Source organism: Helianthus annuus, chromosome 7 (genome assembly GCF_002127325.2).
Source record: "Helianthus annuus cultivar XRQ/B chromosome 7, HanXRQr2.0-SUNRISE, whole genome shotgun sequence".
Taxonomy (NCBI): domain Eukaryota; kingdom Viridiplantae; phylum Streptophyta; class Magnoliopsida; order Asterales; family Asteraceae; genus Helianthus; species Helianthus annuus.
Genome location: NC_035439.2, coordinates 117,532,397 through 117,543,543, shown reverse-complemented (window position 1 = coordinate 117,543,543; position 11,147 = coordinate 117,532,397). Strand labels below are relative to the sequence as shown.

At 39.2% G+C, this 11,147-nt stretch overlaps 1 non-coding gene across 1 annotated transcript; it reads left to right on the top strand.

Annotated features, from left to right (window-relative positions):
• The first annotated feature begins 8,781 nt into the window (after window positions 1-8,781).
• Window positions 8,782-8,888, top strand: LOC118480843. Its single transcript, XR_004863824.1, has one exon. It is a non-coding gene; the product is annotated as a small nucleolar RNA R71 (small nucleolar RNA).
• The last annotated feature ends 2,259 nt before the right edge of the window (window positions 8,889-11,147 follow it).

Here is an 11,147-nt window from a genome sequence, read left to right as displayed (position 1 = left end):
TTTGAAGGTGACGTTACCCTCAACCCAGTAGTTTGAGTCAGCAACGATACAATCCTAAAGAGTCGGATTATTGAAAGATAATTAATTAAGTTATTAATGCATATTGTGGTAGGCCCCTCTTTTGAAGGTGACGTTACCCTCGGCTAAGGAGTCTGAGTCAGCAGGGATACAGTCCTAAATAGCCGGGTTAAAGTTTTAATAGTAGTTTAACTTATGAGGGGATCAAAGAGTTTGGACCCCCGCCATCCATTACCGTTGGGTATTGAAGGAGGTCCTACTAAATTTGACCCAAGTCCTTTGCAGGATCTATACACTGAACAATGGCAAGACTCTTACTAAACCGTTCCGTTAACCCCCGACCAGGTAGCCAACATATCTCTATATAGACCGTGGAGATATGAATGGTGAAAATCTTTTATTTTATATAGACAGTAAAATAATGCCAAGACACCACGGACAAACGATAAGGAAGAATCACCCTCAACATAAGAAACTAGTTATTAAAGTCATTAATACATAACCAAATAAAAAGTGCGAAAAGATTAAAAATAAAAAGTATTACACTAAACACTTTTCTTCACCAAGTGACGTAAGAGACTTAGGCAAACATGGCCTTTGATTGTCAAGAACTCTTACGATCAATCTTGGATCCCGAGACGACTCACACACTCTATGATGGACAATGGATGATGGTGGTGGATGATGGTGTTGTGATGGTGGTGGGTGGTGGGTGAAGTGTGAGAGAGGTGGTGTGCCAAGGGATGGTTTGCAAATGAGCCAAGCCCCCCTATTTATAGCCTGAACAACAGCTCGGGCACGGCCCCGTGTCCATCCTCCTTCTCTTTCTTCATTAATTGCAGTTTGTCTGCATTAGTTGACCACGCCCCCGTGCCCGCTGAGCACTACTCCGTGTGCAGAAGCGTATCTGTACTATCAAGATTTCCCTAGATCCTGCGAATCTTAGAGTTGAGCACGGCCCCGTGTCCACTGAGCACGACCCCGTGGTAGGCGATAGAAGCTTCTACAACTTTGTCTTTTCTGCTGACACTTGGGCACGCCCCCGTGCTCATTGAGCACGGGGCGTGTTCAGCCTTCTGTTTTCTTGTTTTGCTTGGGAAGATGTTGTCGGGGAGGCCGGGCATGCCACGTTTGTCCCTTTTCTTGTATTTATGTTAGATTTGGCTGCCTTTTTGCTTCGTTTGTTTATTTTAGCTCATTTAATCCTGAAAATACAAAAGGAAGACAAAAACACACTTTTTACAACATTAGTACTAAAAAGGGTTAGTTTTATGCCACAATTGATGTAATTTATATGTCGCATTTTGTGCACATCAAATACCCCCACACTTGAATCTTTGCTTGTCCTTTAGCAAAACTCTTTATAATGTGGCTTTACACTCCCAAATGGAATGGGTAGAAGAGAAGGTTTTTGGGCTTGTCATAGAGTGTCGGGATTTCCAAGATCCTTTATTAAGTTTTATTCTTATTTATTTACAATCCTATTCGTCATGATTTATTAAAAACATTTCATAAGATAAATTACTTATTAGGGCATAACATGCCTTTTTAAAATTCCATTTATATACAAGTTCACGTACCTCATGGGGGAATCACTCAACACTCGACTGAAGATGTATTTTAGTGAATCACTCGAGAACGACATGGAACTTACTCCTACCACAGGCTTGCCAAGCAATCAATCCTCCTCCTTTTTAACTATACACCTTTGTAAATATCAAGAGGTCTTCTGGGGTGAAGGGTTAGGCTTGGGCTAAAGGTGGGTGGTTGGGTTAGTGGTTAGTAAAAGGGCGAAAAGCATAAAAAGCATCGGTTTTCATATGACTCGTTATTTTTCAAAACTTTTTATTTTGATGAAGCATTTCTTTCAAACAAAGTTGTTTTTGATAAACTTGTTTGTTTATTTCTTTGGCTTCATCATATATATATATATATATATATATATATATATATATATATATATAGGATAATGCTTAGCAAGAAACCTCATTTTCTTAGAAAACTTAGCAAACTTTACTTGTGGCCTACATTTAGCCACGTGTGACTTTCACTTCCTGTTACTTTTTGCTTCCAAGGTTATATTAGTAATTTATGCAACCCAAGATATTTCCCCATTTTGAATTGACATGATCATTTAATGCACATCAACTCATTTGTACAATTCACCCACCCCCATATTTCTTTTACAATTTTTCATTTTATATCTTCTTCAACAGAAGAACCATAGTCATCTTCTACTCCAAATTATCATTTCTACATTAATGTCCATGGAGACAAATCCACCAACCTCCGAGTTAATGTCGCCGGTCCATAGTTTCCCCAACAGGTTCTTTAGCAGCGACTTCCATACTGATGAGGAATTAAATGCTCAAGCTTCATCTCACGTCGTCATCTTCATCTCGGCTGTGCTCATGCTTGTTGAAAGCTGATTTCTAGAGTAAGAAACAACAATCTTCATCATGTTTATCAAGAACACACAGAGAGAAGCAAGTTTGAAGATCTTCATCGTGTTTATCGTATGGTTCTAGATTCGGTAAGTGTTTTAGAGAGAGAAAGTTGTTGTTTTAGAGAGAGAAACAACAATCTCTTGAGTATTTTATTTTAAAAAATCATTTCACACTTGATGTTTTTGTTAAAATGGTTGTTAATAGGTTTTTGTGTAATGGTTGTTTTAGAGATGAAACATGATTTTTTTTTTTGTTAAAATGGTTCTTAAAAGGGGTAAATCTTTATGTAATTTGCAGGTTTTTATTTTTGTGTTAAAAAGTTGTGCTTGGTTTGGTTGCTTGTTTGGGCTTTTGATCTGAATAGTAACTATTTTTTGTTGGTTTAGTTGCTTTGTTTAGGGCTTTTGATCTGAATAGTAACTGTTTTGTATGTTATTTGAGAAAAAAGATTTTCTGCCTATGAATGTATTAATATTTATGTTTGGTTAACGACTTAACGGTTATCTTATCTTTTTGTTATTAGGACGGTGATGGATACATGGGAAATAAGATCCAATTCTCAGGACCGTTGGTTTCGTCAAACGTGGATCAGATGCTCAAAGATCATGACCATGTTTATGTTACAGCACAACACAACTAACACGTGTTATAGTTTGAACTTATCGGACATGCATGTGTCACATGTGATATGAAAACACATTTTTATAACTTCCCTAGCATACGCACACCCACATGTTTACAAACCGTTTCAAGACCGACCCAAACAATAAAGCAAGGGTAGCTGCTGAAAAGCTAAGGTAGCAAAGGTAGCCGCTGAAAAGCTAAGGCAGACTGTCAAAGGAAGCTCCACCATTTTCTTAGTGCTATGTATTTTCGTTTACTAGTAATATGTAATGTGTGACTCTTATTGTTTTGTCTAGTACATTATGTTAAAACGGTATGGACTTAAAACATTTTGTGTTGGAGTCACCCGTATTTGTACTTCTGCTGTTACTAAGTTACTATTGGAGTTTATGCATCCATTCTGAAGTCTTAACACACGTTATAACAGAGGCTTAACACACGTTATATCAGGTATACTATGTTATTAAGTTGCTATTGGAGTTTATGCATCTATTCTGGAAGTCTTAACACACGTTATAATAGAGGCTTAACACACGTTATACAATATTAACTTGTATGTTCCATATTAACTTGTATGTTCCATATACGGTGTTACAATATTAACTTGTATGTTCCATATTAACTTGTACACATATTAACTTGCAAACCACTTTCATATACATAAATATAAGTCGGGTTATAATGGATGCTCACATGTTATCATATGTATACAAGTGGGGTTACAACAAGATTACGATATTAACTTAGCTCACCATTAAACTCATCGCCCCCGTCGACTGTTTTCACCCTTTGTCCCATGTTAAGCAATTACATGTTCCGAATAGACAAATTGTAACACATGTTAGATCAGTATATACACATCATGGTGTTTTGTAAACCCCTTGCTTATACATGAATATATGTCAGGTTACAAAAAGATTATAACAGAGGCTTAACACATGTTATACATTCCAAAATGTACAAAACAAACACATGTTATAAATGAACGAAGAGTTCTTTCCCACATTATATATCATTATTACAGGGGCTTAACACATGTTATACATGAACACATGTCAGATTACATCATGGTGTTCTGTTACAGCATGAACCACCAACACATGTTATAAATGAACGAAGACTTCTTTCCCAAAGGATGTGACTTTCATATACATGAATACAAGTCGGGGTACGGTGTTACAATATTAACTTTTATGTTCCAAGATTATACAAGTTAATAGTCTTTTGGAAACCACTAGCTTATACATGACACCATGTTGGGTTAAACCAAGATTATAACAGAGGCTTAACACATGTTATCCCAGGTATACGGTGTTACAATATTAACTTGTATGTTCCATATTAAATTGTACACGTGTTACGATCAGTATATGCACATCATGGTGTTTTGCAAACCACTTTTGATATACATGAATACAAGTAGGGTTATAATGGATGCTTACATGTTATCATATGTATACAAGTGGGGTTACAACAAGATTGCGATATTAACTAAGCTCACCATTAAACTCATCGCCCCCGTTGACTGTTTTCACCCTTGTCACATGTTAATCAATTACATGTTCCGAACATATACATTGTAACACATGTTAGATCAGTATATACACATCATGGTGTTTTGTAAACCACTAGCTTATACATGAATACATGTCAGGTTACAAAAAGATTATAACAGAGGCTTAACACATGTTATACATTCCAAAATGTGCAAAACATGTTAGAAACGAACGGAAACTTGTTACAGCATGAAAACTTCTTTATGGATCTGTTACAGCATGAACCACTAACACATGTTATAAACGAACGAAAACTTCTTTCCCAAAATAGTTGACTTATTCAATGTCCCCGCATTAACGTCGCCTACATCCATCCAGCTTGTCAATTGAATATCTTTATGGATCTGTTTCTGTAAATCAACACACGTTATATATCATTCTAACAGGTGCTTAACACATGTTATTTATCTGTTTCTGTAACTCAAACAACCCAACAAAAAAAAACACTTACTGTTCAGATCAAAAGTCCAAACCAACAAAACAAAAAACAATTATTATTAAGATCAGAATCCCCAAACAAGCAACCAAACCAACAAAAAATCCCGTTCAAAATCTCATCCTAAAGTTTTTGATTTATTTAAAATACATGAACATTAACCATTACTAGATCTTGATTGAAGACAGAGGAGAGGAGAGAGAGAGAGAACATTAACCATTACTAGATCTTGACTCCGACGACGTTCCGAACTCCGGCGCCACCAACCCTCCACCACCTTCTACAACCACCCACTGTCGCCGCTATCAACCACCAACACCCCAGAATGAACCAGTCACCACCTTCCACCAACCACCAGATCTGCAACCACCATCGTCTTCTGCAACTGAATCACGCTTTGATCTGCAACCACCATCGTCTTCTGCAACTGAATCTGGAATTAGTATTTCTTGAAATCTTGAAGGTAGATATTTTAATTCTGAAATTAGACCATCTTCTTCTTGTTCTTCTTCTTCTTCACGTTTGTGGGGTGGGGGAAGAAAAAGATGTGATAATTGTGAGTAGAGAGTGGAGAGAGAAAGAGGGGTATGATTTTGAAATCTCTTATTTGATTTGACAGTACAACATGGCAGATGGGTTTTTGATTTCCAATGCTCAAAAAGTCTTTTTTACTACCCAAAATGCCCTTAATGTATTAATTTAAATCTAATATATACACCAAAAAAGGAGAGTCATTGATCTATTAAAGTGAAATCAAATCAAGGGTGAATCTAGGGTTTCCAAGGTTTCTTAAAAAAGATGGGGTTTCTTATAGAGCCCACCCCTATATATATATATATATATATATATATATATATATATATATATATATATTGGAGTCATAATAAAAACCGAGCTTGTTACTAAAACAAAGGGTTTAAAATGAAAAAGGGTTTTGGTGGGTAAAAGGGTTTTTGTTTTGGGTTAAGAAATGAAAAGATTTAGGCTCAAAGGGGTTAACTAGGGGGATTTTGGGTAGGTGGTAAAAGAAAGTGAAAAATAATGGTGTAGAAATAAAAAGGGTTAGTCCTAATGCCTCCATCATTTACTTACTCGGGTTTAAGTTGGTAATGACCGGGAATGTATCGTCGTGGCAAGTTCTAGAGTCGTACGAACCAAGCGGCTATTCACACAAGAAACGAAAAATGAGCATTTAGTTTAAAGATATGTATTTGTATGCTCAATAAGGGCTCAAAACTCACTTTTGTGGGAATGGGTTTTTATGTGATCAAGTATATATAATCAAATTTTAACTAAGCTTGTCATGCCATTTCATAATTTTCTTATGTTGGTTCTTTTTATCACGACGCTATCGGTTGTAAATTTGTAAAAATATAACCTTTTTAGAACTTGAATTTCCCAACTTAAACTTAGACAAGTAAAAAAATGAAAATTTTTGAAAAAAATTTGGGGTGATTAGCGGTTCCAATAGAGTTTTGTGTAAGGCTTGTATTTAGGACTTGCAAGATTCAAGGTTTTAGCATCCCCCCCCCCACTTAAATTACACATTGTCCTCAATGTATCCCAAAAATAAGTTTTTAGGTTGATTGAATGTGTAAAAAGGTATGTAAAAGCAAAATTTATGTTACTGGGCGTCTGGACACGGCCCCGTGGTGTCCGGGTACGGCCCCGTGTTCAGATTGCCAGTAACAAAAGTTTGTAAAAAGAAACAGAAGCCTGGGCATGGGGGTGTGTTCAGTGAGCACGCCCTGTGTCCAGTTACCTGAACTGGGCATTTTCTGCAGATTGTGCAGCACGGGGTCGTGTTGGGCGGGCACGGCCCGTGCTGAACTTGCTGTAATGAAGAAAATTTTGTCGGATGGCCCTATTTTCGTGCATGGGGTGCTGGTGCAAGTTTCCCTTGTTATCCTTCACCATCCCGAGTGTGTTTTATTCCTGAAAATTAAATCTAAACTAGAAAACATAAAAATTAATCTAAACTAAACTAAGGATAGTTCCGCGGAATGCCTCCGTGGTGCGCCACGTTTATAAGGGTCCTTGGCTAGACCCAAAGCCTGATCATATGTTACCCAAGTGGGATGTTTTGCATCCCATGCTACACCGTCGGAGAGCATCATCCAAACTTGAGTCAGTGACCTTCATGTAGTTGACCGGGTCTTCATCTTCTACTCTTTTTCCAACTCCAAACTTCATTTCCTCGTCCCCAATCCTCAATGTTAGCGTTCCATCATTCATGTCTACCACTGCTTGGGCCGTAGCTAGGAATGGCCTCCCTAGGATGAGTGGTACTTCGGCATCTTCCTCCATATCTAGTATGACAAAGTCAGCTGGAAAGACAAATTCGCCGACTTTGACCAATAGATTTTCAGCAACACCTTGTGGATATTTGACGGGTCTATCGGCGAGTTGTATGCTTATTTTTGTAGGGCTTGTTTTCCCTAAGCCGAGTCGGTTGAACATTGATGAGGGCATGAGGTTGATGCTTGCCCCGAGATCAGCCAGTGCATTACGAATGGGGGATTCCCCAATCGAACAAGGAATTGTGAAGCTTCCGGGGTTAAGCTTCTTTTACGGGAGTTTGTTGAGTAGTAAGGGGGAACATTCTTCGCCTAAATTAACTAATTGCAATGATTCAATTTTCCTTTTATGAGTGAGGAAGTCCCTCATAAATTTTGAATATTTAGGCATTTGAGTTAGGACTTCGATAAATGGAATATTAACATGCAATTGTTTTAATAAATTTTCGAACTTTGCGAATTGCTCATCTGTCTTTTGACGAATTAACCGACCGGGGTATGGAACAGGAGGAGTCTTAGTAGGCTCTTAGATTGGTGGATAATCCTTCTCTTGTTGGGGCGGAGTTGTGCTTCTTTCAGTTGGCGGCAATGGAGCCTCTTCGGAACCCACGGTACGGTTTCTCAATGTTATGAGATGGACTTGTGCTTTCAGGTTGGTTTCGGTATTACTTGGTAATGCGCCTTGTGGTCTCTCAGAGAAATTTTGAGCTATTTGATTTAATTGTTTTTCGATGTTTTGTATACTAGCTTGTTGATTTCTAAAATTCGATTCCAATTGTTGAAATCGATCCGAGTTTTTCTTTTCGGTGTCGGAGATGAGGCGAGATATAGTATCTTCAAGCCTTTCTCGTCCACCTTGTTGTTGAGAGAAATTTTGTGACTCGTTTCTTGGTTGTTGAAAGTTTGTTCGTTGGTTTAGATTTTGTTGGTTACTACTATTACCGGGTTCTCTCCAACCAAGGTTAGGGTGGTTACGCCATCCTTGGTTGTAGGTACCCATTGGAGGACCCGACGGCCTAGGTCTATTATCAATGTAGTTTACCGACTCTGTTTGATCATCTAGTTCTTTCATACAACTCCAATTTTCATGTGGCCCACCACACCCTTCACAAGCCATGACCGAGGCGGTTTTTGTCATTTCTAGTTTTTTAATTTTTGAAGAAAGGGCCTCGATTTGGGCTTGTAAAGAAGTGCTTTCATCAACCTTATGGGCGCCCGGGGCAATAGATTTATTGCCTCGGGGAGTGTGCCACTGAAAATTGGTTTGAGCAATTTCCTCAATTTGATTACATATTTCATTTGGGCGATGATTACCTAAAAGTCCCCCGGAGCTAGAGTCAAGTGTTTGTCTTGTGTGTGGCAACAACTCATTGTAGAAAGTGGATACTTGTTGCCACACCGCAAGACCGTGATGAGGACACTTTCTTTGTAGCTCCTTGAACCTTTCCCAAGTTTCATATAAGAATTCCCCATCCTCTTGTGAATATGTATTAATTTCAGTCATTAATTTAGCCGTTTTAGCAGGAGGGAAATACTTATATAGAAACTTTTGGGCTAGTTCATCCCAGGTGTTTACCGAGCCAACTGGGAGGGTGTTGAGCCAAGCCTTAGCTCGGTCTTTTAGTGAAAATGGAAACATTCGAAGGCGGATGGCGTCATTTGATGCTCCATTGATCCTAAAGGTATCACATATTTCTAAGAAGTTAGTAATATGTAGATGAGGATCCTCGTCCGCAAGCCCATGGAAGGTTGCGGAGTTTTGAAGCATTTGTATCAAATGTGGCCGAAGTTCGAAGTTGTTGGCTTCGACATTCGGTGCATTGATAGCGGCGCCTAGATTACCTATGGTGGGTCGTAGGTAATCCATGAGGGTACGTTGGTCCGCTATTGGAAGTGGGTCCCCCGAAACTTTCTCTTGGATTTTAGCTTTGAGTCTCTTTCGTAGAAAGCGTTCAGGTTCGTCTAGGGGTTCTTTTATGTCTCTACTGGAACTGGAGCTCATACACTACGTGGAGAATGCAAATGTGGCGCCTGAGTTCCAAGTCCTGCAATAAAAATAAAAAAAAGAACGTTGGTCAGAAGCTTCACCATGGCCCCGTGCTCAGATGAACACGGCCCGTGGTCAGAGGTACAGTGACTATTTTCCGGATCCCTGTTGCTGGGGAGTTCGACACGGCCCCGTGTTGCACCGACATGGCCCCGTGCTCAACTCTCTGTAACTCGGAAAACAAAAACTGCCAGTAACAATTGCTGGGCACGGCACGTGTCTGACCAGGCACGACCCGTGCTGAGCTCTGCAGGAACTGAAAAAAATTAAGAAAATCCTAATAAAAAACAGAAAAATTAGAAAAAACGATTAGGCCGTTGATTCCTAACTTCCTTAAAATCCTTGTATCCCCGGCAACGACGCCAAAAACTTGATGTGCGTAAGTGTGTATAGTTTTTAATGTATATTTTTAAGCCCTTTTACACTTTTTTGCCATGTTTTAAATTTATAAAACACGAAATTTACTAACACTAAACACATGGGCAAGTGCACTCATCGTGGACATAGTATAGTGTTGGTAAGATACCGAGGTCGTCCAAGGACACAAGAGCTTTTGGTACCGGTTTATCCTCAACGTATAATCAAATCAAAAATTAGAAAAAGGTTTTTAAACCCAGTAGTTTTGCACTTTTTAAGAGATTACCTTAGTTATTGTAGTAGGCCCCTCTTTTGAAGGTGACGTTACCCTCAACCCAGTAGTTTGAGTCAGCAAGGATACAATCCTAAAGGGTTGGATTATTGAAAGATAATTAATTAAGTTATTAATGCGTATTGTGGTAGGCCCCTCTTTTGAAGGTGATATTACCCTCGGCTAAGTAGTCTGAGTCAGCAGGGATACAGTCCTAAGTAGCCGGGTTAAAGTTTTAATAGTAGTTTAACTTATGAGGGGATTAAAGAGTTTGGACCCCCGCCATCCAATACTGTTGGGTATTGAAGGAGGTCCTACTAAATTTGACCCAGGTCCTTTGCAAGATCTATACACTGAACAATGACAAGACTCTTACCAAACCGTTCCCTTAACCCCCGACCAGGTAGCCAACATATCTCCATATAGACCGTGGAGATATGAATGGTGAAAATCTTTTATTTTATATAGACAGTAAAATAATGCAAAGACACCACAAACAAACGATAAGGAAGAATCACCTTCAACATAAGACACTAGTTATTAAAATCATTAATACATAACCAAATAAAAAGTGCGAAAAGATTAAAAATAAAAAGTATTACACTAAACACTTGTCTTCACCAAGTGATGTAAGAGACTTAGGCAAACATGGCCTTTGATTGTCAATAACTCTTACGATCAATCTTGGATCCCGAGACGACTCACACACTCTATGATAGACAATGGATGATGGTGGTGGATGATGGTGTTGTGATGGTGGTGGATGATGGTGTTGCGATGGTGGTGGGTGGTGGGTGAAGGGTGAGAGAGGTGGTGTGCCAAGGGATGGTTTGCAAATGAGCCAAGCACCCCTACTTATAGCCTGAACTGCAGCTCGGGCACGACCCCGTGTCCATTGGGCACGGCCCCGTGTCCATCCTCCTTCTCTTTCTTCATTAATTACAGTTTGTCTGGATTTGTTGACCACACCCCCGTGTCCGCTGAGCACGACCCCGTGTGCAGAAGCGTATCTGTACTATCAAGATTTCCCTGATCCTGCGAATCTTAGAGTTGACCACGACCCCGTGTCCGCTGAGCACGATCCCGTGGTGGGC